This window comes from Rana temporaria, chromosome 5 (assembly GCF_905171775.1).
Source record: "Rana temporaria chromosome 5, aRanTem1.1, whole genome shotgun sequence".
Lineage (NCBI taxonomy): Eukaryota > Metazoa > Chordata > Amphibia > Anura > Ranidae > Rana > Rana temporaria.
In genome coordinates, this window is record NC_053493.1 from 423,642,353 (window position 1) to 423,667,241 (window position 24,889).

At 47.7% G+C, this 24,889-nt stretch overlaps 1 protein-coding gene across 20 annotated transcripts in view; it reads left to right on the plus strand.

The window, feature by feature from the left end:
* Nucleotides 1–24,889, plus strand: part of MAP4 (microtubule associated protein 4) — a 253,956-nt gene that overhangs the window by 8,807 nt on the left and 220,260 nt on the right. The window contains exon 1 of one of the 20 annotated variants that reach the window (XM_040355306.1): nt 8,667–9,089. The exons of the other annotated variants lie outside the window; for them this stretch is intronic. The gene's annotated coding sequence lies outside the window, so the exon portion shown is untranslated. Of the gene's footprint in view, nt 1–8,666; nt 9,090–24,889 lie in introns of those variants that run through there. 20 annotated transcript variants of the gene reach the window in all.

Genomic DNA, 24,889 nt, shown 5'->3' on the forward strand with positions numbered 1-24,889 from the left:
GTACCTACAAGTAAGCCTTATTATATGTTAAAGTGGTGTGTAAGAGTTGCACATACAGCCTTTGTATGGTTATAGATGGGAGAACTTGCGGTACAACTTGACATGCGACTTTGATATTCAAAGTCACACAAGTGTGACTGTGCACTACATTTTTTATTTTTAGTTGTTTTTGTCAGTCTTTAGCTATGGCTCTGTTGTGCTCGGCATACCAGTCTGATGGCCCAGCTTTGGGTTGTCACTGGTTTGCCGAATGGTTGTGGTTGACCGCTGGTGAGAAGATCTTCCCCTGTTCAAATTTCACTTTCTGTTGAAACTGGAAAATCCCTTTTATTCCAACTAATCTTTTTCTCGGCTCGTTGGTTTTCACACTGCTACGTCGTCTTCTCTTACACTTTCTAAAATGTTGTTATCTTTTAGCATTTGAAGGTGTGAAGTTGGTGATGATGGCGGTTAATAGTGGTGTGTATTGTGGGGGGGGGGGGGGGGGGGGGAGCTTTGCGAACAGAATCTGTCCAGTTGTTGTGACCTGATCATTCCAGTCGGTCTTATCCCCGCTGGTCTTTACAGCAATAATTATCTCCAGTGACAGGACTCATAAGCATATTACGGGGGAATCCTCAATCCATCCAGTAACTGGGGGGCATCTGAGGACACGGCGACAATCTGGCGACATGTAAGCTCTTCAACCGCTTTCTTCATTCATTGCTCGCTGTGAATGGCAGCTGGAGAGATCAGAATGTTTGAGATTTCTTTTACTTAGTGATCATAGATCTGTATCTACATGCATCACCCTGGTATAACACACTTTTTAAGCCGAAGGCCGCATATTTGCATTACGTCAGTGTGAAGGGGTTAAATCTCGAGTAAATCTCAGACATGAAATATGAACAAAGCATATTCCTCTATAGTGTGTACTTGTCTCAATCCAGAGCTCCGAGTGTCATTTCTGTCTGCTGCTTCCTTCCTCTATATCCGAGTCACTTCGGACAGTTTTTTTCCTGACACCAAGGGATAAAAGGTGACAGGGGAGTGATCTCCAGCTGATAGCCTAAGCTCTGTTTTTGTGTCTCTTCCCTCCAATCCGATATTATTATTATTATTATTATTATTATTATTATTATTATTATACAGGATTTATATAGCGCCCAAAGTTTGCGCAGCGCTTTACATCAGGGAAGACAGTACAGTCACAATACGAATCAATACAATACGAATCTATATTGCGATATCAGAGCTCTCCTTGCTGAGCTCCGCAGAGTGTCATTTCAGCTCTCCGCCCCCTGCTTTCTGACAGCTCAAACAAGCTTTATTCTGGACTTTAACCACTTGCCGACCTCCTCATGTACATATACGTCAGCAGAATGGCACGGACAGGCACATGTACGTACCTGTACGTGCTCTGCTTGACGTGGGTGGGGGGTCCTATCGGGACCCCCCCCCCCCCCCCCGGTACATGCGGCGGTCGGTAAGCCTAGGGGAGCGATCCGGGACGACGGCGCGGCTATTCGTTTATAGCCGCCCCGTTGCGATCGCTCCCCGGAGCTGAAGAACGGGGAGAGCCTTATGTGGCGGCGCATCGATCGAGTGGTCCCTTTTATTAGGGAGACTCGATCGATGTCAGTCCTACAGCCACACCCCCCTACTGTTGTAAACACACACTAGGTGAACCCTAAATGTTACAGCGCCCCCTGTGGTTAACTCCCAAACTGCAACTGTCATTTTCACAATAAACAATGCAATTTAAATGCATTTTTTGCTGTGAAAATGACAATGGTCCCAAAAATGTGTAAAAATTGTCCGAAGTGTCCGCCATAATGTCGCAGTCACGAAAAAAATCGCTGATCGCGGCCATTAGTTGTAAAAAAAATAAAAATGCAATAAAACTATCCCCTATTTTGTAAACGCTATAAATTTTGCGCAAACCAACCGATAAACGATTATTGCGATTTTTTATTTTTTTTTTTTTATTTTTTTTTTTTACCAAAAATAGGTAGAATACGTATCGGCCTAAACTGAGGGAAAAAAAATATATATATGTTTTTGGGGGATATTTATTATAGCAAAAAGTAAAAAATATTGCATTTTTTTCAAAATTGTCGCTCTATTTTTGTTTATAGCGCAAAAACAAAAAAACGCAGATGTGATCAAATACCACCAAAAGAAAGCTCTATTTGTGGGGAAAAAAGGACGCCAATTTTGTTTGGGAGCCACGTCGCACGACCGCGTAATTGTCTGTTACAGCTGTAAAAACACCTTGGGTCTTTAGGCAGCATATTGGTCCGGTCCTTAAGTGGTTAAATGAAGAGAAGACTGCAGATAAACAGGGACAGCTTATGTAGGAGGATTTGGTCTTCATCCCACTGCTGATACACAGCACTGTGTACTGTATACAGCAGGGGTGTCCAAACTTTTTTCAAAGAGGGCCAGATTTGATTAAGTGAGCATGCGCGAGGGCCGACTATTTTGCCTGACATTCTTTGAACCATTAAAATTCTGTCTAAGTGTGTTCGTCTGAGCACTAATACACTGCCCAACAACAATTCTCTTGCCTTTGTGGCTGTGTGTGGTGAAGAGATGAGCTTGGGCGTGTTATTTGGATATACTGTATATATTTTATTTGTGGCCCCAACGAATCCCAGAGCGCTGCTTAGGACTAAGGATGAGCTTGGGCTTTCCATTGCCATGAATGCATCCTTACCATTGCCATGAATGCATCCTTACCATTGCCATGAATGCAGCCTTAACATTGCAACCAATGCAGGCTTACCATTGCAACCTCATCATTGCAACCAATGCAGCCTCACATGTGCCATAAATGTAGCCATACCATTGCCATCAGTGCAGCCTGAACGATGCCCATCTGCAGCCTCGGAGGGCAGAGGGAGGGGGCGGGACAAGTGCCGACAGATTACAAACAGGAGAATGTCTTGTTTACCCTGTGGCCTCTTTAATACAAAGTCCTGCCTCCGATGATAGACAGAACATTCGTCCAATGGCATCCCAGGAGACGGGACTTCCAATAGAGACGCTGCTGAGTAAACAGGAGATTATTTTTATGTAATCTGACGGCGCTCGTCCTGCCCCCTCCCTGTCCCCTCCAAGGCAGCGTCAATAAATACAGTATATATCTTTTGTGGCCCTGGGGGCCACAAACAATATATATATATCCAAATACCCAGGGGGGCCATATTAAATCAACAGGGGGGCCACATTTGGCCCCTGGGCCTGACTTTGGACATGCCTGGTATACAGCTTATACAGTGTGGCCAGCAAGCACAAATCTACCATGCGATGCAGTTGCGCATTTTCAAAAAAGTAGTACATGCTAGGGGTGCAACGGATCGTCATTGATCCGAATGGGTCAACGTCTGCGGATCGGTACACCACGTGATCCGCGGATTGCGCCCATAGGAAAGGCAGCGGCTTCGGCCTAGCTCCGGAGCGGCGGCCTAGATGAGCTTCCCAGAGTGGCGCTGACTGGGGAGATGTAGACCATGCAGCAGGGGGGGGGGGGGGATGTGGATATTGCAGTGGGGGACTATATATGGTGGTGATCCGATCGGTGGCTCTGATCCGAGGAACGATCCGAACCGTGAGCTGCATGGGAAGCGCACAGGGACTTCACATGCAGTTCTTGGTGTGAACGTTCCCTAATACCTTCTGTGGGGGTTTTCATGGTATGCATTTATTTTTATTGCATATTGGCCATTCAGATCTTTTTTCTGTTGTAATGTGAAGGGTAACGTGCATGGGGAAGCTTTTTTCCATCCTGATAGGAGTGTTTACTCAGGTAGTATACTCCTGGGGATTTATTTTTCATGTGGAGTGTTGCTATGGCAGTGGCTTCATTCATCCATCTGATCAGTACTTGTCCTCATTACCTCCCCCGGCCTTGTATAAGCATGCTTGGGCAGTTGCTGTGGTGTTTTCGTTGGGAGTCTAAGCTGACACCGCATAGCGATTTGTGTTTACTGGCCTTGCTGTGTTGGGAGCCGTAGTTCAGTTCCTGCTAAGATTATCATATACTCCAGATACTGTATAACATCCCACATGCAGCCTATGGGGGTGTATCTGTATACATGCAGCCTATGTGGGGGTATCTGTATACATGCAGCCTATGGGGGGGTATCTGTATACATGCAGCCTATGGGGGGGTATCTGTATACATGCAGCCTATGGGGGGGTATCTGTATACATGCAGCCTATGGGGGGGTATCTGTATACACGCAGCCTATGGGGGGGTATCTGTATACATGCAGCCTATGGGGGGGTATCTGTATACATGCAGCCTATGGGGGGGTATCTGTATACATGCAGCCTATGGGGGGGTATCTGTATACATGCAGCCTGTGGGGGGGTATCTGTATACACGCAGCCTGTGGGGGGGTATCTGTATACACGCAGCTTGTGGGGGGGTATCTGTATACACGCAGCCTGTGGGGGGGTATCTGTATACACGCAGCCTGTGGGGGGGTATCTGTATACACGCAGCCTGTGGGGGGGTATCTGTATACACGCAGCCTATGGGGGGGGGGGGGTATCTGTATACACGCAGCCTATGGGGGGGGGGGGTGTATCTGTATACACGCAGCCTATGGGGGGGGGGGTGTATCTGTATACACGCAGCCTATGGGGGGGGGGGTGTATCTGTATACACGCAGCGTATGGGGGGGGGGTGTATCTGTATACACGCAGCGTATGGGGGGGGGGGTGTATCTGTATACACGCAGCGTATTGGGGGGGGGGGGGATCTGTATACACGCAGCGTATTGGGGGGGGGGGGGGATCTGTATACACGCAGCGTATGGGGGGGTATCTGTATACACGCAGCGTATGGGTGGGGGGTTATCTGTATACATGCAGCCTATGGGGGGGGGGGGGGGCGTTATCTGTATACACGCAGCCTATGTGGGGGTATCTGTATACACGCAGCCTATGGGGGGTGGTATCTGTATACACGCAGCCTATGGGGGGGGGGGGGGCGGTATCTGTATAGACGCAGCCTATTGGGGGGGGGGCGGGCGGTATCTGTATACACGCAGCCTATGGGGGGGTATCTGTATACACGCAGCCTATGGGGGGCGGTATCTGTATACACGCAGCCTATGGGGGGGGGCGGTATCTGTATACACGCAGCCTATGGGGGGGTATCTGTATACACGCAGCCTATGGGGGGCGGTATCTGTATACACGCAGCCTATGGGGGGGGGGGGCGGTATCTGTATACACGCAGCCTATGGGGGGGGGGGGGTTTATCTGTATACACGCAGCCTATGGGGGGGGGGGGTTATCTGTATACACGCAGCCTATGGGGGGGGGGTTATCTGTATACACGCAGCCTATGGGGGGGGGAGGGGGTATCTGTATACACGCAGCCTATGGGGGGGGGGGGGGGTATCTGTATACACGCAGCCTATGGGGGGGGGGGGTTGGTATCTGTATACACGCAGCCTATGGGGGGGGGTATCTGTACACGTGGCCTGTGGTTGGGTATATGTTTGCACTTGTGGTTGAGGGGGTGTGGTGGTATCTGTGGGCATATGCAGCCTGTGGTTGGGGGGGGGGGGGGTTGTGGTGGTATCTGTGTACACATGCGGGCTGTGGTTGGGGTATATGTGTGCACCGGTGGGTTGGGGGGTGGTATCTGTGCACGTGCGGCCTGTGGTGGGGGGGGGTGTTTATCTGTGTGCACATGCAGCATGAGGGGTTGTGGTACCTGTGTGCACATGCGGCCAGGGGGGCGGGGTCTACCTGCACACCATACTTGCAGTGTCTCTGTATACATTTTTTGTTTTGTTTTTTTTTTTTTGTTTTTGTGTACAGTGATTCTATTCTTTCTTACTTTTTTTGGTGCTAAATAAAGATGGGGATATTGACAAAAGCGTTCACCTATGAAAGAGGGTTCATATGCTCGCCTTTTCTGGTGGTATGCAGGAAAAAAGCCGTCGTCCTCCCCATCCCTCTACTACCCTTCTATACTTCCTGATGCATAGAATACTCGCCACTGTGGCTTCTCCAGCTCGTAGGTCACTGCAAGTCGTGTGAGGTGGTGGGAAGAATCGCAGAGGGAGCCTGATACAGGATGTTGGTGTGTGTGTGTTTTTTTTTATTTGGAAAGTTGTTTGTTTTTTGTTGTTGTTTTTTTGGTAGCCCAGCTCTGGTATGTAGATGGGTAATACTTGACATAAGGGATAATGTTACTCTCTCCTCATTTTTGGCTCGGTGTAGCCTCTCCTCTCCTCCTTCTGCTCCACTTATTACACATTCATAATGAAAACTCACTATGGTTCAGAATTCAGCCAATGATAAACAGGCGTTTGCATTGTTTCCTAACTAGGATATTATTAGAGATCCGGCACCCCGTGTGCTGGCATTTTAGCACTTTTTTTTTTCTTTTGTCATGATTTTATTCTCCAGTAGATTCACACAGGCAGCGAAGGCAGCAGTACTTGCAGCTCTTGCTTTGTTTTTGGGTAGTTTTGTCCCAAATGTCAGACTTTCTGCAGTGACAGCGGTCCAACTTAGAAGTTTCGGAGCATCGGGGATAACGCGTGAGTCAATTAAATACTTTCAGTTTCAAAGGAGATATTGAACCCTTAGGGCTTGTTTACACTAGCAATTGGTGTTCACCACCGAGGAAGTGATCTACCACATCCAAGCCACCTGTCCTCTGAAAAACAATCATCCATGGATCGCATTTTCAGAGGGCAGCTGACTTGGAGGCAGTAGGTCCTCTCCTCACTGCCTGCTTTAACGTTTTAAAGATCGCAATGCATTAATCATGGTGGTAGGGTAACAGCAGCATGGCCCAGTTTTTATTGGAACGGGTTGCAGGGCAGCTGCGGCATGGCTCAGTTTTTATTGGAACGGGTTGCAGGGCATCTGCAGCATGGCTCACTTTTTATTGGAACGGGTTGCCGGGCAGCTGCAGCATGGCTCACTTTTTATTGGAACGGGTTGCCGGGCATCTGCAGCATGGCTTAGTTTTTATTGGAACGGGTTGCCGGGAAGCTCTGGCATGGCTCACTTTTTATTGGAATGGGTTGCAGGGCATCTGCAGCATGGCTTAGTTTTTATTGGAACGGGTTGCAGGGCATCTGCAGCATGGCTTAGTTTTTATTGGAACGGGTTGCAGGGCAGCTGCAGCATGGCTTAGTTTTTATTGGAATGGGTTGCAGGGCAGCTGCGGCATGGCTGTTTTTATTGGAATGGGTTGCAGGGAAGCTGCAGCATGGCTCACTTTTTATTGGAATGGGTTGCAGGGCAGCTGCGGCATGGCTCACTTTTTATTGGAATGGGTTGCAGGGCAGTTGCAGCATATGTCAGTTTTTATTGGAATGGGTTGAAGGGCAGCTGCGGCATGGCTCACTTTTTATTGGAATATGTTGCAGGGCTGCTGCAGCATGGCTCACTTTTTATTGGAATGGGTTGCAGGGCAGCTGCAGCATGGCTCACTTTTTATTGGAATGGGTTGCAGGGCAGCTGCAGCATGGCTCACTTTTTATTGGAATGGGTTGCAGGGCAGCTGCAGCATGGCTCACTTTTTATTGGAATGGGTTGCAGGGCAGCTGCGGCATGGCTCACTTTTTATTGGAATGGGTTGCAGGGCAGCTGCGGCATGGCTCACTTTTTATTGGAATATGTTGCAGGGCTGCTGCAGCATGGCTCACTTTTTATTGGAATGGGTTGCAGGGCAGCTGCAGCATGGCTCACTTTTTATTGGAATGGGTTGCAGGGCAGCTGCAGCATGGCTCACTTTTTATTGGAATGGGTTGCAGGGCAGCTGCAGCATGGCTCACTTTTTATTGGAATGGGTTGCAGGGCAGCTGCGGCATGGCTCACTTTTTATTGGAATGGGCTGCAGCATGGCTCACTTTTTATTGGAATGGGTTGCAGGGCACCTGCGGCGTGGCTCCATTATATTGGCATGGGTTGCAGGGAAGCTGCAGCATGGGGAATAATTATGGCCACTTTGTAGTGGCCGAGCGTTGTTTCATTTTTTTTTCTTTCTTTTTTTTTCTTTCTTTTTTTTTTTCTTTCATTACATTTCAGTGCTGCTGAACGCCTGCAGCCTCTTTGCAACCACTCTGTCTTCAGGAACTCCCTGACTGATGGTGACAGTAGTGGTCCAGGCCTGTGCAATGTGTGTTTTTTGAATGACCAGAAGCCTGCTGATGGGGTGACAACACATGGTGCAGCTGGAAGAAAGGAACAGAGCGTTGTCACCCCTATAACAGGAAGTTATTGAACGAGGGCCTTCATGGCAGGATCACCAGGGATAAAAAAATGATAAACAAAATAATAATGCATTTTTTTATTATAACAAATTGGTAATAAATTAAGAATACTATTTTTTATTGTATTGTTTTTAATTATTATTATTATTTATTAAAAGTACTTTTGTAATTGCAGTTTTCTAGTGATACTGATGACTTTTTGGTGATTGCGTTTGCATGTTCTTGTGTACTGAGCTGTTCTAGTCACCCGTCCTGTAGTTAGTTTTGTCCCTGAGCATCTGGAATGTGCTGAGCGTTCTCTTATAACACCTGCATGAACAAGGCCCTACATATCCCGGAGCCCAGGTAACAATCTGGAACTTGTGCCGTCAGCGTCCCCCTAGCCTGGAAATGCCTCCCGATTTTATAGTCTGGATTGCTGGATCATTCAGTGATCAGCTGTGAAGGAGCTCTGAGCACATGTTGGTGATCTGATTGTGCCACTCAAGCGTGGTCACTTCCTTGTGCCGTGATTGAGGACAACACTCGTGCTCAGGATTATCTTGTCAGAGACGGGGGAGGAGTATCCTGGATAATCGGGAAGACTGAGGTGGCCTCACCCGGGAGGCTTTTCTCTGCTGGGATGCATTTCACTTTCTGCATGTTCCTTCCAGGAGGACCCGATTAGCCATGTGAACCATATTTCTGCTGCTTGGATAACTCGGCTGGTGGGCCTTCAGGCTGCGGCCTTTTCCTATCTTTGTGGATGACGCCGGACCTTTTACATCTGAAGCCTGCCTGTAGAGAAAGCCTCATCCTAGATCGACAGGTTTGCTTTCACTTAAGCTGACAACAACGCGCAGATCACTGCAGGTTTGTAGAATATTCTGTTCTATTATTCTAGATGCAAATTCTCAGATGACCCGTTGGAGCAGGAAAATGTATTGCATTTTCAAAGTGAAAATCATCTGCAGACAAGTTGGAAAGATTAAACACTTAAAGGGGAGTTCCAGTAATTTTTAATGTTTGTTAAAAAGTCAGCAGCTACAAAAAGTGTAGCTGCTGGCTTTAATAAACATACACTCGCCTGCTCCACGTTCCAGTGACGCGCCGGCCTGGGCTCCGCTCCTCTACCCCCCCCCCCCTCTACAGCTGACGACTTCATTCTAAGTGTGGGCACCAGGCCGTGACCGCTTTCGGCTTCACGGCCAGGCACCCACTGCGCATGCGCTGCGCCATCCGATTGGACAGGCGATCGCCTGGGACCTGTCACGTGTCACCCCGCGATCGCCTACAGGGAGGGGCTGCCAAAATGTGATTAGACTATTCACCTTGGCAGCCCCTTGGCGTAAGGAGGAAGTGGGACAGGAAGTCCCACTCCTCCTGAAGCCCCCACTTCCCCCCCCCCCCTCCCAAAAAAAAAAAATTAAAGAGTTGACCAGGTTGCATAGAGATTTCGAACTAGTTATTGCCCATTCAGGGAAGCAATAGGTGGCCCTGTCCTTTCCTGGCTGTAGATGTGATGTTTGGTGGGTTTAGGGCTGTATGTGTCCTTGGGGTAGTCATAGGTGGCCCAGTCCTCTCCTGGCTATGGATATGGGATTGGTGCTGTACGTGTCCTCGGGGTAGTCATAGGTGGCCCAGTCCTTTCCTGGTTATGGATGTGATGTTGGGTTGGGTGGGGTCAGGGATGTATGTGTCTTCAGGGAAGCCATAGGTGACCCAGTCCTTTCCTGGTTATGGATGTGATGTTGGGTTGGGTGAGGTCAGGAATGTATGTGTCTTCTCTTCAGGGAAGCCATAGGTGACCCAGTCCTTTCCTGGCTATGGATGTGGTGATGTTGGGTTGGGTGAGATCAGGGCTGCATGTGTCCTCAGGGTAGTCATAGGCAGCCCAGTCCTTTCCTGGCTATGGATGTGGGGTGGGGTGGGATTGGGGCTGCATGTGTCCTCAGGGTAGTCATAGGCAGCCCAGTCCTTTCCTGGCTATGGATGTGGGGTGGGGTGGGATTGGGGCTGCATGTGTCCTCAGGGTAGTCATAGGCAGCCCAGTCCTTTCCTGGCTATGGATGTGGGGTGGGGTGAGATCAGGGCTGCATGTGTCCTCAGGGTAGTCATAGGCAGCCCAGTCCTTTCCTGGCTATGGATGTGGGGTGGGGTGGGATTGGGGCTGCATGTGTCCTCAGGGTAGTCATAGGCAGCCCAGTCCTTTCCTGGCTATGGATGTGGGGTGGGGTGGGATTGGGGCTGCATGTGTCCTCAGGGTAGTCATAGGCAGCCCAGTCCTTTCCTGGCTATGGATGTGGGATTGGGGCTGCATGTGTCCTCAGGGTAGTCATAGGCAGCCCAGTCCTTTCCTGGCTATGGATGTGGGGTGGGGTGGGATTGGGGCTGCACGTGTCCTCGGGGTAGCCATAGGCAGCCCAGTCCTTTCCTGGCTATGGATGTGGGATTGGGGCTGCACGTGTCCTCAGGGTAGTCATAGGCAGCCCAGTCCTTTCCTGGCTATGGATGTGGGGTGGGGTGGGATTGGGGCTGCACGTGTCCTCGGGGTAGCCATAGGCAGCCCAGTCCTTTCCTGGCTATGGATGTGGGATTGGGGCTGCACGTGTCCTCGGGGTAGCCATAGGCAGCCCAGTCCTTTCCTGAATATGGCTCTGGATGTGATGTTGGGTTGGATCAGGGGGGCTGTAAGTGGCCTCTTTTCTATCTAGACTGTTTCAATAGACTGTCCCGTTGTCAATTAAAGATAATGTGACAGCTATTTTCGGACCACCCAACCTACTTGTAGTCACCTGTGTCGCCTGACCCTCATTAGATGTGGGGTATATGATGTGACTGCCTCAATGGTGCAGTGCTCAGACATGGCGGCCAGCTGCTGTTCTGTAAGGAGGACACGTCACAAAGCCTGTGTTCCATGATTGTGGAGGAACACGGTGCTGTGAGATCATAGAGAATATGTAAGTGGGTTGGGGGTTGAGCTTTAAAGAGACTTGTGTGACCGTCTCCTTTTTAGATAGGATTTCAGTTGAGACAATGCAAGGAATTATCGGGAGCCGTTCAATATTCTTTATGCCCCTCACCCCACCTTTTATTTTTATTTTTTCCTAAGAATTTTAGAAAAGCTCCAGGATCTGCTGTCCATAGTAACCAGTAAAGTGTTGGATTTCACTTCATTGATATACTAGACCAGCGCCAGCTGCTATGGGAATTCCTTGGAGTTGGCTGACGTCTCTCTTTAGGAAAAGCTCTTCCTCCTTGTGACTGGGGGGGGGGGGGGTATAATCAATATGCCCTCTACGGGACTTGTATCGGGTTTACTGCACTTTCAGGTTGGAATGATTTTCCTGCAGCACACGGCAATACAATTCTGTTCCGGACCCTCCCTCTCCGGAGGAGAAGCACGTGGCAGAAGATTTGCAGTCATATTAACCAATATAGAAGTGGCGTGTGAGAATCCCATGAATATCCCGGAGACGCGCGCTGTATGTGAGGAGCGTTGGATGTGGCCGGATTGTATCGCTATAGATGGAAATAGATGCAGATTCTATATTCTGAGTCCTGAGTAGAGCGACTGTGTTTTAGGATGAGAGCGGATAGCGTGCTGCATCTGTTCTTCTCATGACACACGGCTTCCGCGTGCAGGCGTGGCCGCCGCCGCTCGCCTTCTGTTCATTCTGTCTGCGATGAGACGGATATTGGCTGCCTGTAGTGGTGGTCAGGAGGGGGGATTGCTGGGACATGACATCAGAGAGCGCAGACCATGATATTGCTATATTACAGGAGCTTTCATAGGGTCTGCATTTCCAATACTCGGCATACAGCAATCCTTCTTTATTCAGGATCTTCTTTTAGTAAAAATGCCTCCGTTCGTAAGGCAGCCTGATACCTGCTGCTGTTTTCTAGGTGTTTTCCGAGAGGTGTTTTCAGGTGACTCTCATCTATTCGTAGCCTGTCCCTCGGAAGGGAGGATGACTGTGGCACGGGGTAGTTTAAAGCACAACTCGATCCAAAACAATCTTGGATTGAGTAATTGGCACCTATATTTATTTTATTTACTTATTTGCTCTCAGATGCTCCAGGTCAGATTAATGATCCGTATACGAATGACAATGATCCATGATACGAAAATCGTACGACAGATCGTCCGACTTTTTCCGCTTTAATAGTCGCAAGTAGAAATTCGGTTACTAAAGTCGCAAATGTAATGTAAACATCCCTTGTAATAGGAATGGTTCGTGACAGGTTCTTTTTATGGAGAGAGGCGGTGTCAATAAGACCTCACATCTCTCCTCTAGGCTGGAAAGCATGAGATCGTGAAAGTATTCAGATCTCATGCTTTTAGCCGCAATTGCGGCTTTGTTTACATTCCGGTACCCGGGCGTGACGTCATAACATCCGACGATCATAGATGACGGGTGACCATCTGGTCACCAGTCATCTCTATGCCTCCCATCCGGCGCCGGCAGATCGTTTCTCCGATGGCACGGGAGAGCCCGGAGAAGCACCGGATGGCCGCGAGAGGGGGGTGGGACGTCCCCTCCCATCGCCTATAAGAACCATCAATCGGCGTAACTGCCCCTATGATTGTTCCTATGGTACACAGGATCGCCGGCTGAAGAGATGGATATCTGAATGATGCCTGTAGCTGCACCCATCTTTCAGATATTCCCACTGAAAGTCCAGGAAATCATATGATGTCCTTGGGCGGGAAGTGGTTAAAGTGGAACTTTACCCCCCCTCCTATTTGTGGCACTCTTGGGGGAGGCTGGGTTTGACCCGCTTCTACTTTTGGTTCGGTTGCTGCTGCGATCCACTAGAAAAAGTTCTCCTAAACCCCACCCGCAACCACAGGGACAAGTTGTTCTAGGTCCCAGAAGGCTGCAGGAACATTCAAATTGAGCATGTCAAGTGGGCAGCCAGCTGTGACGTGGCAAGGAATCGCAGCTAGCTGCCCACAGTAAACCTGCCGAACCCCGGCAGAACTAGTTTGGGTGAGGACCCCTGGGAAGTCCTTTTTTTCTGAAAGGTCAGCAGCCGCAGTATTTGTAGTCGCCAACTAGGACTCTGACAGAGTTGCCCTCTTGCCACCAACATAACACGCGTGCAGCAGCAAAGAAGCGAGCTCTTAATGCCCACATGCTACACATAATGCTTCGCCAGGTGGCTGATGTTTCTGTACTGAGGGCGTACTCCCATTGCACAGACCGAGCTGTCAGACAGATCTCAGTCCAGACCCAACGATCGGCAGCTGGCAGGACCGGGGTCCCAATCATGTGATGGCCAATCGCAGTGGTAACATGATCGATGGCTGATCTCCCATACCCCAACCCCCCCCCCCCCCCCCCCCCCCCATGACATTCAGAACATTTTAAAGTTACCCAATGGACACTCTAAACCTTCCTCACTCCATCCAAAACGAAGAAATAAAAAAAAAAAAAAAAAAAACTTTTAAACTGGGTTTACATTTTACATTTTAACAAAGGCAACCTATGCCTCCCCTGCTTGTAGCCTGTAAAGCCCAAAGGATTTTAGGATTTTTACCTTGTGTAGGAACACGCCAATATATTGGCTGCCAAATATATTGGCATGCTGTGTCCCATTGACTTCAATACAAAATTGCTTCCCATTGAATGCATAAGAACCTTCATTATGCAGGTCCCCCCACTCCACCCCAATACTTATCTGATCCTGATTTTCATTGATGTGCACAAGAGTTGCTGCTGTCTCCAGCTCCCCCCGCGCCATTGAATAGTGCCCAGGACAAACTGTGCATGCGCCGTACGTCGTAGCACAACAGCTGATTTGCCAATCAGCTGGGCAGACTTTCCATGGCGCATGCGCACATCGTAAGGAGGTATCTCTATGGGACACCCTTTCAACGTCACAATTTAAACGGCACACTGTAAAGCCTCCCCGCAAGAGAACTATGGTCAACCCCCCCCCCCCCGCTGTTTGCATAGGTTTCAATTGTGCCTGTGAAATGGTGTCTCCCATCGAGAGATGCCTCCTGCGATGTGCGCTTGCGCCCTGGTCACGTCACCCTTGCTGATCGGCAACTCGGCTGGAGTGCGGCTCCGTCCTGTGTATGCGGGGGCACTTTTCGACAGAACACCAGCCCTCTGCTGCTTCGTTGTTTCTGACAACAGTGGGGGCCATTGGCTATTGCTGCTATCAATCACCCCCAGTGGAGTGGGGGGCGGGGCCGAGCTCTGTTCTGTGTCTTATGGTCACAGTGGGTTTTGGGAATCAAGTGCCCCGGTACACCCCCCCCAAATAGCAAAGCGACTTTCTATGGAGGCAGGAGGGAGGAGCCCAGTTTGCTGGCGGGGAACCCAAGAAGAGGAGGATCTGTGCAAAACCATTACAGAGCCTAAAGTATGACTTGTTTTGTAGGTTGTGTGTTTTTTCTTTATTATTTAAATATGTAATCCTTGAATCTCAGTACAGAGGTCTGACTCGGCTTTCACATTGGTGCGGTGGCCTGTCCATAGAGGATAATGGACATCTGATGTATGCTGAGCTCATACTTCATTCCAGCTTGTACTGTACATAGTGCCTCTCCCTGTACAGGCCGTGAGAAGAGGGACAGCTGAGAATCCTGTGTGTGTGGTAATCCTTGTTATCACTGTAGTTTTTATTGCATTCTGGACCTAAATGTCTGATTTGTACAAAAGACTCCGTGGTCTTACAAGGTGATTGGTGAGGGTCAGGAGCGTGCCCGGGTCAGGGATCTCGGACTTGCTGTGGTTTTGGATGATGTGTGTTTATTTTTTATTTTCTTTGTGTGTTCTGTGAAAGTAAAAACGTGCAATGCAAACCATTCCTGTGTGTGTGTGTGTGTGTGTGTGTGCGGCTCCACGTGTCGTTTGCTCTGGGTGAACAGGTGGCTTCTTGCTGTGTCGTAGTCAGCAGATCTGCACACCGATCGGCAGAAGATCATTTCACTTTTTTATTCCTGGTAAAAGCTCCACAAGTAAACTTGTAATGACCCTTCTGTAGCTGAAGGCGATGGGTGATTGACGGGTAAAGTTTGTTCGCTCGTTGCGTCTACATTTTATCTGTCGTCCAGAATGTAAAATCGCATTCATTTCTCCATTTGAATTTTTCATACATTTTCTTGCTTCTATTAGGCCCCTTTCACACTTGTGCGACTGCAAAGTCGCATGACAAGTCGTTCCCCATGATAGCCATTTATATACTGTGTGCCACTTCAAGGTAGTCCCTGCACTACTTTGGTCTGACTTTCATGTGAGATGAGGTCCATAGACTTCAAGTTTACACAGACATTCCCTGAAAATGAGGAAGTGAGTACCCATCGCACTATTACATCTCCAGCATATGATTTATATATTTTTATTATAAAAATAATAATAATAAAAAAATGTGTGTGTGTGTGTACACTTTCGATTCAGGCGGGGCGTGGCCCAGGACTTCACGTCCTCTTCTTCGGGGAGCACCCCCGTTGTCATCTGGGACGTGTGTGTGTCCCAGAAGACAAGCTGCCCATTCACAAAGCGCTGCGGGACTCGGTTTTCAGTTTGGTGCTCAGATGGCGTTGTTCTGTTTTTTAACCACTTCCCGACCGCCGCATGTACATATACGTCGGCAGAATGGCACGGACAGGCACATCAACGTACCTGTACGTGCCTGCCTGGTCGGGGGTCCGATCGGGACCCCCCCCCCGGTACTTGCGGCGGTCAGGTTCCCTCGGGGAGCGATCCGGGACGACGGCGCAGCTATTCGTTTCTAGCCGCTCCGTCGCGATCGGTCCCCGGAGCTGAAGAACGGGGAGAGCTGTATGTAAACACGGCTTCCCCGTTCTTCACTGTGGTGGCGTCATCGATTGTGTGATCCCTTTTATAGGGAGACACAATCGATGACATCAGACCTACAGCCACACCCCCCTACAGTTGTAAACACACACTAGGTGAACACTAACTCCTACAGCGCCCCCTGTGGTTAACTCCCAAACTGCAACTGTCATTTTCACAATAAACAATGCAATTTAAATGCATTTTTTGCTGTGAAAATGACAATGGTCCCAAAAATGTGTCAAAATTGTCCGAAGTGTCCGCCATAATGTCGCAGTCACGAAAAAAATCGCTGCCAATAGTAATAAAAAAAAAAATAATAAAACTATCCCCTATTTTGTAAACACTATAAATTTTGCGCAAACCGATCGATAAACGCTTATTGCGATTTCTTTTTTTTTTTACCAAAAATAAGTAGAATACGTATCGGCCTAAACTGAGGAAGAAAAAATGTTATATATGTTTTTGGGGATATTTATTACAGCAAAAAGTAAAAAATATTGCATTTTTTTTCAAAATTGTTGCTCTATTTTTGTTTATAGCGCAAAAAATAAAAACCGCAGAGATGATCAAATACCACCAAAAGAAAGCTCTATTTGTGGGGAAAAAAGGACGCCAATTTAGTTTGGAAGCCACGTCACACGACCGCGCAATTGTCTGTTAAAGCGACGCAGTGCCGAATTGTAAAAACCCATTGGGTCATTTAGCAGCATATTGGTCCGGTCCTTAAGTGGTTAAGGATGCAGATCTGGAAAACCCGAGGACAAGACTTTAAATGTATCTTCTGCAATGTGACACTCGGAGAATCCGTCTCCGTCGGCTTTCTCCCCTGTAGGCGGCGTCTGGTTGAAGTTTTTTATTGGCAGTTTTATAGAGAGCTAAATAATTGTCGCCATCATTATTCCACTCAGAGTACAAATTGTCTGCTTGGGAGGGATTTGCTTTCTTTTTGTTCTTTTTTACTCCATAAAAATTGGGTGGCTTTAAAAATGAGTTCATCAAATATTTTTATGTTTTTATTGGTATGTTTAATTATGGATGTTCTTCATCTGGTATGATCATTGCCGGGGGCTTTCACTTCACCTGGTGGTCTCGCAGTTTTCCTTTTTAGAACGAAAGTCTCCGGACTTTTCAGTTTATGGGCCACTTAATATCTTTACAAATGTTCACAGGCCAAAAAAAAGATCAAATTCATAAATGAATGAATCAAAATGACAAACGAATCACTTTTACTTGGAGATTTTTTTTTTTTTTTTTCCCTGTAGCTTAGTGTCACCTTTTGACCCTCATGCACCCACAGGCAGGCCCAGATTTCCCACAAGGCCACTGAGGCCAGGCCTTGGGGCGGCAGGGCTCCAAGGAGCGGCAGTGGCATAGAGTCCCCTGACGCCCGGAACATACAGTTAAGGGCGGTAAGTTACGGGGGAATCCGCTCGCTCCTTAACAAGTGATTGTGGCAATGTCGCCGAAATCACTTGTAAAATGTGTGCTCCCATCCGTCCCCCCCCCCACCCCCACCCCACATACCTCTCTCTGCTGGCTCTGTCTTCGGGACTCCGTCCTCCCCCCGGCCACCAAGTCTGTCTCCTGTCCCTGCTGCCGATGTATGAAGTGAGAGGGGAGAGCTGTGCTCTTCCCATCTCAGCTGTGACAGGAGTTCTAGCACAGTGCTAGTACTCCTGTTTTGGAGGTGACATGGTCCATAAAGAGAACATGTCACCTCCAATTGCTAACATACAGGAAATGTTTTTCTCCTGTGTGATAGCAAAAAAGTTAAGTGAAAAAAAATTGATAACAAATAAATAAGAAATAATAATAATTAAATTAATAAAATAAAAAAGGAAAGAATAAGAAAAACAATTAGAAAATGATACAAACATTTAAAAAAGTAAGCGACAAGCTACAAATAAATAAAAATAAAAAAAGTGATAAAGTAAAAAAACAAGCAAAACATATTTGAACTAACTGTGCCGCACATTCTCTGTTGATTTGGGGGGGGGGGGATTCGGTTGGCAGGGAGGGGGTGCATTGTGGAACCTGGCCTTGGGGCGGCAGGGAGAGCAAATCCCTCCCTGCCCACAGGGGTTGATTTACTAAAACTGGAGCACTCTGAATCTGGTGCAGCTGTGCCTGGTTACCAATCCGCTACTTCCCTCAGAAATGGAAAGAAATATTTGTACAGCCGCACTTCTGAAAAAACATTTAGGTCGCCTTTATTGGTAAAAATAGGGTAAAAGCGCTACAAGCCACAGCAAACATAGGACACAGCCGACGCGTTTCACACTAATGCTTGGTCATAGCTTTGACTAAGCATTAGTGCGAAACGCGTCGGCTGTGTCCTATTTTTGCTGTGGCTTGTAGTGTTCTATTTTTACCAATAAAGGCAACCAAAATATATATTTTTTTTTTTTGAAGTGTTGCTGTCGAAATACTGCTTTCCATTTCTGCTCTATGCATTGCCAGCACCCGTGGTTCTGAGAGGAGACCAATTACCAAGCACATTCACCTGGAGCGGTTGCTACCTTTTTTTTTTTTTTTCCCTTTTTCTTCCTTCTGCTTCTTACCTTGGCTTGTTCAATTAAAACGGAGGTCCACCCTAAAAAAAAAAAAAAATATATATACATAAAAATGTAAAAAATTTAAATGGGGAAAACTTTTTTATTTTTTTTATACTTGCCAGAAATGACTATTGCTAGGCAGATCGTCCTAATCTATCACTTCCTATTCCGCGGTAGTCTTCATTCTTCTCCTCCTCAGGGAATCAGGTGCGCTGTCTTCAGGGACCTGTGTAAGTCCCAGAAGACGGCCGGCCATTCACAAAGCGATGTGCGACTCGTGCATTCGCTGTAGGAAGCGCTCAGTCCACTGCCTGTTTCCTTTAGTACGAATGAATGAATGACTTGTATAGCGCAATGCATGCGAGCTGAATCGCCTCTGGGCGCTTTTTCCAGCCAGTATCAGCTTGGCTGGTGCGGTCATTTTTACCCCATAGGATCATGACACGCTAGGGACACACAGTCGTACACACATATATACAGGGCCAATTTGGACGAGATCCAATTTACCTACCAGCATGTCTTTGGAGTGTGGAAGGAAACCGGAGTACCCGGAGGAAACCCACGCAGACACACGCAGAACATGCAAACTCCAGGCAGATGGTGTCGTGGTTGGGATTCGAACCAGCGAACCTTTTGCTGCTAGGCGAAAGTGCTACTCACAACACCACTGTGGTGCACGAATGGTGGCGCTGGCACCCGATCCGATGGACGGATAGATCGGTCTTCGGGGGCTGACATTGCGGGCACCCTGGACAGGTGAGTGTGTGCTTATTAACCACTTAAGGACCGCCTAACGCCGATATACGTCGGCAGAATGGCACGGCTGGGCATAATCACGTACCTGTACGTGATTGTTAAAAAGCCCAGCCGTGGGTCCGCAGCTCTGTGACTGCGGCCGTGTGACTCACGGACCCGATCGCCGCTGGGGTCCCACGATTGGTCCCCGGAGCTGAAGAACGGGGAGAGCTGTGTGTAAACGCAGCTTCCCCCTTCTTCACTGTGGCGCCGTCATCGATCGTGTGTTCCCTGATATAGGGAAACACAATCAATGACGTCATACCTACAGCCACACCCCCCTACAGTTAGAAACACATATGAGGTCACACATAACCCCTACAGCGCCCCCTTGTGGTTAACTCCCAAACTGCAATTGTCATTTTCACAGTAATCAGTGCATTTTTAATGCATTTTTTGCTGTGAAAATGACAATGGTCCCAAAAATGTGTCAAAATTGTCCGCTGTGTCCGCCATAATGTCGCAGTCACGAGAAAAAAAAACGCTGATCGCCGCCATTAGTAGTAAAAAAATTTTTTTATAAAAATGCAATAAAACTATCCCCGATTTTGTAAATGCTATAAATTTGCGCAAACCAATCGATAAACACTTATTGGGATTTTTTTTTTTACCAAAAATAGGTAGAATACGTATCGGCCTAAACTGAGGGAAAAAAAATAGTTTTATATATTTTTTTTGGATATTTATTATAGCAACAAGTAAAAAATATTTATTTTTTTCAAAATTGTCGCTCTATTTTTGTTTATAGCGCAAAAAATAAAAACCACAGAGGTGATCAAATACCACCAAAAGAAAGCTCTATTTGTGGGGAAAAGACGCCAATTTTGTTTGGGAGCCACGTCGCACGACCGCGCAATTGTCAGTTAAAGCGACGCAGTGCCGAATCGCAAAAAGTGCTCTGGTCTTTGACCAGCAATATGGTCCGGGGCCGAAGTGGTTAAGCTTTGACAAAACCTGGAATCTGGTTTCTAAGCAGAGCTGCATCTGACGTATACCTTGCTCCTACAGCACCCCCTGCCCATTGAAATCTACAGGCAGCACCACCAAAGGGCCTCGGCACCAATGCTTTGCGCTAGAGCTGCACGATTCTGGCCAAAATGAGAATCGCAATATATATTTTAATTTTCTTTTAATTAAAGTATTTTTTTTCCCCAAAAAAATTGCATTTGAAAGACCGCTGCGCAAATGCAGTGTGACATAAAATATTCCAACAACCACCATTTTATTCTCTAGTGTCTCTACTAAAAAAAAAAAAAATAAAAAAAAAATGGTTTATATAATGTTTGGGGGTTCGAAGTAATTTTCTAGCAAAAAAAAAAAAGATTTTAACTTGAAAACAACAAATGTCAAAGGTTTAGTGTTTTAGTGGTTAACTGTTTGCCGACCAGCCGCCGCCGTTTTACGGCGGGAGGTCGGCTCAGCTGCGCAAAATCACGTAATATTACACGATTTTGTATTTCAGCCACTAGGGGCGCATGTCCCCTGGTGCCCGGCGGGCGTGATCACCGCCGATCGCCCGTGATCGAGCATGAACCGGGAGCTGTGTGTGTAAACACGCAGCTCCCAGTCCTTTCAGGGGGAGAAATGACTGATCGTCTGTACAATGTAAGAACAGCGATCTGTCACTTTCCTAGTCAGTCCCGTCCCCCCCCTTCAGTTAGAACACACAGGGAACATTAACCCCTTCCTTGCCCCCTAGTGTTAACCCCTTCCCTGCCAGTGACATTTTTATAGTAATCAATGCATTTTATAGCACTGATCGCTATAAAAATGCCAATGGTCCCAAAAATGTGTCAAGTGTCCGCCATAAGGTCGCAGTACCGATAAAAATCACTGATCGCCGCCATTACTAGTAAAAAAAAATATATATATATCGTATTTATCGCGGTATAACGCGCTCCCACGTATACCGCGCACCCCCAAAGTGGCCCGAATTCCTGTGGAAAAAAAGTTTTTTTGTACTTACAGTTTTGGTGTCTTGCGCGGCGTTCATCGGCGGCCTCGTCAGGCGTCCTTCTGCGTCGGGTCGGGCGTCCTTCTGCGTCGGGCGTCCTTCTGCGTCGGGCGTCCGTCTTCGGCGGGTCGGGCATCCGTCTTCGGCGGGTCGGGCATCCGTCTTCGGCGTCCTCGCGCCCTCCCCGCTCGTTTCCCGCCACGAGTTTTGAATACTGCGCCGGCATATACCGAGCGCAGTACACTCTTGTAACGTCGGGCAGGCTCGGCAACTGTCGCGCTGACGTCCTGTACGCTCAGGACGTCAGTGCGAGAGGCACCGAGACTGCCCGAAGTTACACGAGTGTACTGCGCTCGGTATATGCCGGCGCAGTATTCAAAACTCGTGGCGGGTATCGGCGTATATCGCACACCCACGATTTTGCCCTGATTTTCAGGGCAAAATAGTGCGCGGTATACGCCGATAAATACTGTCTGTGTGTGTGTGTGTGTGTGTGTGTGTGTGTGTGTGTGTGTGTGTGTATGTATGTATATATGTGTGTGTGTGTGTGTGTGTGTGTGTGTATGTGTATATATATATATATATGTGTGTGTGTGTGTATAAATTATGCCATAAAACTATCCCCTATTTTGTAGACGCTAGAACTTTAATAAACGCTTATTGTGAATACGTATCGGTTTAAACTGAGGAAAAAAATAGTTTTATATATTTTTGGGGGATATTTTTTTATAGCAAAAAGTGAAAAAATATTCATTTTTTTTTTTTTTTTTTCAAAATTGTTGCTCTATTTTTGTTTATAGCGCCAAAAATAAAAACCGCAGAGGTGATCAAATGCCACCAAAAGAAATCTCTATTCCCGGGGGGAAAAAGGCGTACATTTTTGTTTGCGCGATCGTGCGACATGGCTCCCAATCGACGCAGTGCCGAATCGCAAAAAGGGGCAAAGTCATTGACCACCAAAATGGTCCGGGGGCTGAAGTGGTTAAACTTTCCTAATTTACATACAGAAGTCTATTCTTTTGATGTAAAAGACAAATTGTTACAATGTTTAGACATGAATGTTGTGATACTTTTGGCAGACTGCCCAGATTTGTATCCGCCTTTCTTTTGAGGGCTGAGAGAATTCTCTGCATACAAAAAAAGGGAAATACTTTGTCAAGATCGCAAGGGGGGGGGGGGGAATTGCGGTAACGATTCTTGACGATTAATCGCGCAGCTCTACTTTGCGGGTGCTTTTAACCCTTTTTTTCGGCTGCTAGCGAGGGTTAAAACTAGAGCTGCTTCACTACAAAAACCCCTGCGCTGTCGGTATAAAAGTGCCCCGAGAGCTGCACAGTTGCTCTGTTCCCCCGCTCCCTTGAGCTATTCGAAGTTCACATCTGCACTCTCCTCTATAACCTCTTCCTGACCTCGCTACGGCTGAATGACGGCTACAAGTGCGATCACACATTTTCTAGGAGGTCTTTTTTCCTCAAAGTGCGCTTGTAAGACTGCTGCGCAAATACGGCGTGACGGAAAGTATTGCAACGATCACCATTTTATTCTCTAGGGTGTTAGAATAAAAAAATATATATATAATGTTTGGGGGTTCTACTTGGAGGGAAGGAGTTGGCAGTGATAATAGTGAAAGATTACACATTAGAACAGCTGTTTAACTTTTAATGCCAACGGCCACCACCAGATGGCGCCAGCTCACAGAAGGAAGAGCTTGGGACTTTACAAGGCCGCAAAGCCGCGGCCTCAATTACCGGCCGTCGCGGGCCCACCGCGATGGTGGGGGGAGCGGGGGGTGCACGGAGACACAGGATCCTGTGCCTCCCCGCCGCGTGATCAGCGGCTTTGTGAAGTACCAAGCTCTTCCTTCTGTGAGCTGCCGCCATCTGCCTTAATTACCGGCTGCCGTGGGCGTCGGGTCTCAATTTCTTGTCGCAATTGCGACCTGGCGCCCGGATTTTGTCGACCCCTGATGTACAGTGAGTGTTGCATGACTGCTTGTCATTCAAGCGTGACAGCGCTGAAAATTGGCCTGGGCAGGAAGGGGGGGATAGTGTCCTGTAGGTGAGTGGATAAAGGTCCAATGTTGAGAGATGTTGATCGAGATATCATCTGACCAATTGTTTGCAAAACATCTAAATATCGCGGCGTCCCACGAATAGGGAAAAATCTGTTGCGGCAAAAGTGAGAGGCCTTATCGGGAAAAGCGTGCATGCCCCGTCCCGGAGCTCCAACCTCAGGACTTGACTCTCCTCTGAGCCTCTTCAATACGCCGATTAACCCTCCGCCTCTGAGGTGGAGTTCAATGGATCTGCCGGGAAGACTTCTGACCCTTCGCCGCCCTGTGCCGCTGTTTTCTGTTTCATTCCGGAGACAAGAAGCCTAATCGGTTTTGATAAGTCTCTCACTAAGTCTGGACCCTGTTGACTTTCTGGAATCTGTGTATCTACATTTAGAGTCCTGTCAATGATTGACAACCGAAAGAGATCGGTCGTTAACCCCGGGCAATACAAACGTATAATATATGTTGAAAGCAAAGGTTATAAATCCATAACAACCGCATTTCAAAGTAACCAGCGGGTAGAGGTGTGGACAGACGAGGCCATTACTGGGTCTCGAGGTTAATCTATAAAATGTGAAACTTGGCCCTGCCCCCTCTTGCCGCTTTGTTTTGTCCTTTTCTACTACTAGCTGACTGAAATACACTAAATTGTCAAAAGTATTGGGACACCTGCCTTTACACCCACATTTTGTGAGGTCAGGGACTGATGAGGAGGCCTGGCTGGCAGTCTCCACTCTAATTTATCCCAGAGGATGGGGGTTATTTTACTAAAGGCAAATTCACTTTGCACTACAAGTGCACTCGCTATAGATCCGAGGGGGACATGCAAGGGAAATAAAGAAAACAGCATTTTAGCTTGCACGTAATTGGATGATAAAATCAACAGAGCTTCCTCTCATTTCAGATCTACCCCTCAGATTTAGACCCCTTTCACACTGAGGAGTTTTTCAGGCGGTTCAGCGCTAAAAATAGCGCTGCTCTACCGCCTGAAACTCCTGCACTGCATACTCAATGTGAAAGCCCGAGGGCTTTAGCGCTGCTATTTTTTTGCGGCGCTATACCGCCACCGCGGCTCCCGCCCCAGTGTGAAAGGGGCCTTACAGCAACTGCACTTTCAGTTAGGGCTGGGTGATTTTGGGCAAAAAAAGTGATTTAAAAAAAAAAATATATATAAAATTCACGGTTCAAATCGAGTGTGGGGGTTTTTATTTTATTTTATTTTTTTCTGGTGGACACTGCGCCGGCAGGAGTTTTAGGCTTCGGCCTAGTCTGCTATAGGACTAGGACGAAGCCGCGGCCTCTCCTAAAAAAAAAAAAAATCCTGGGAAAAGGCCCCTGGCTTCGGCCTAGTGCGCGGTGTCTTTTCACCAGGATGGCGGCAAGCTGCGGGCAGGATTTTTTTTTTTTTTTTTTTTTTTTTGGTGAGGCTGCAGCTTCGGCCTAGTCAGCGGAGCACCGGGTCCTATGGAAAAAAATAAATCAAATCGATCAAAATC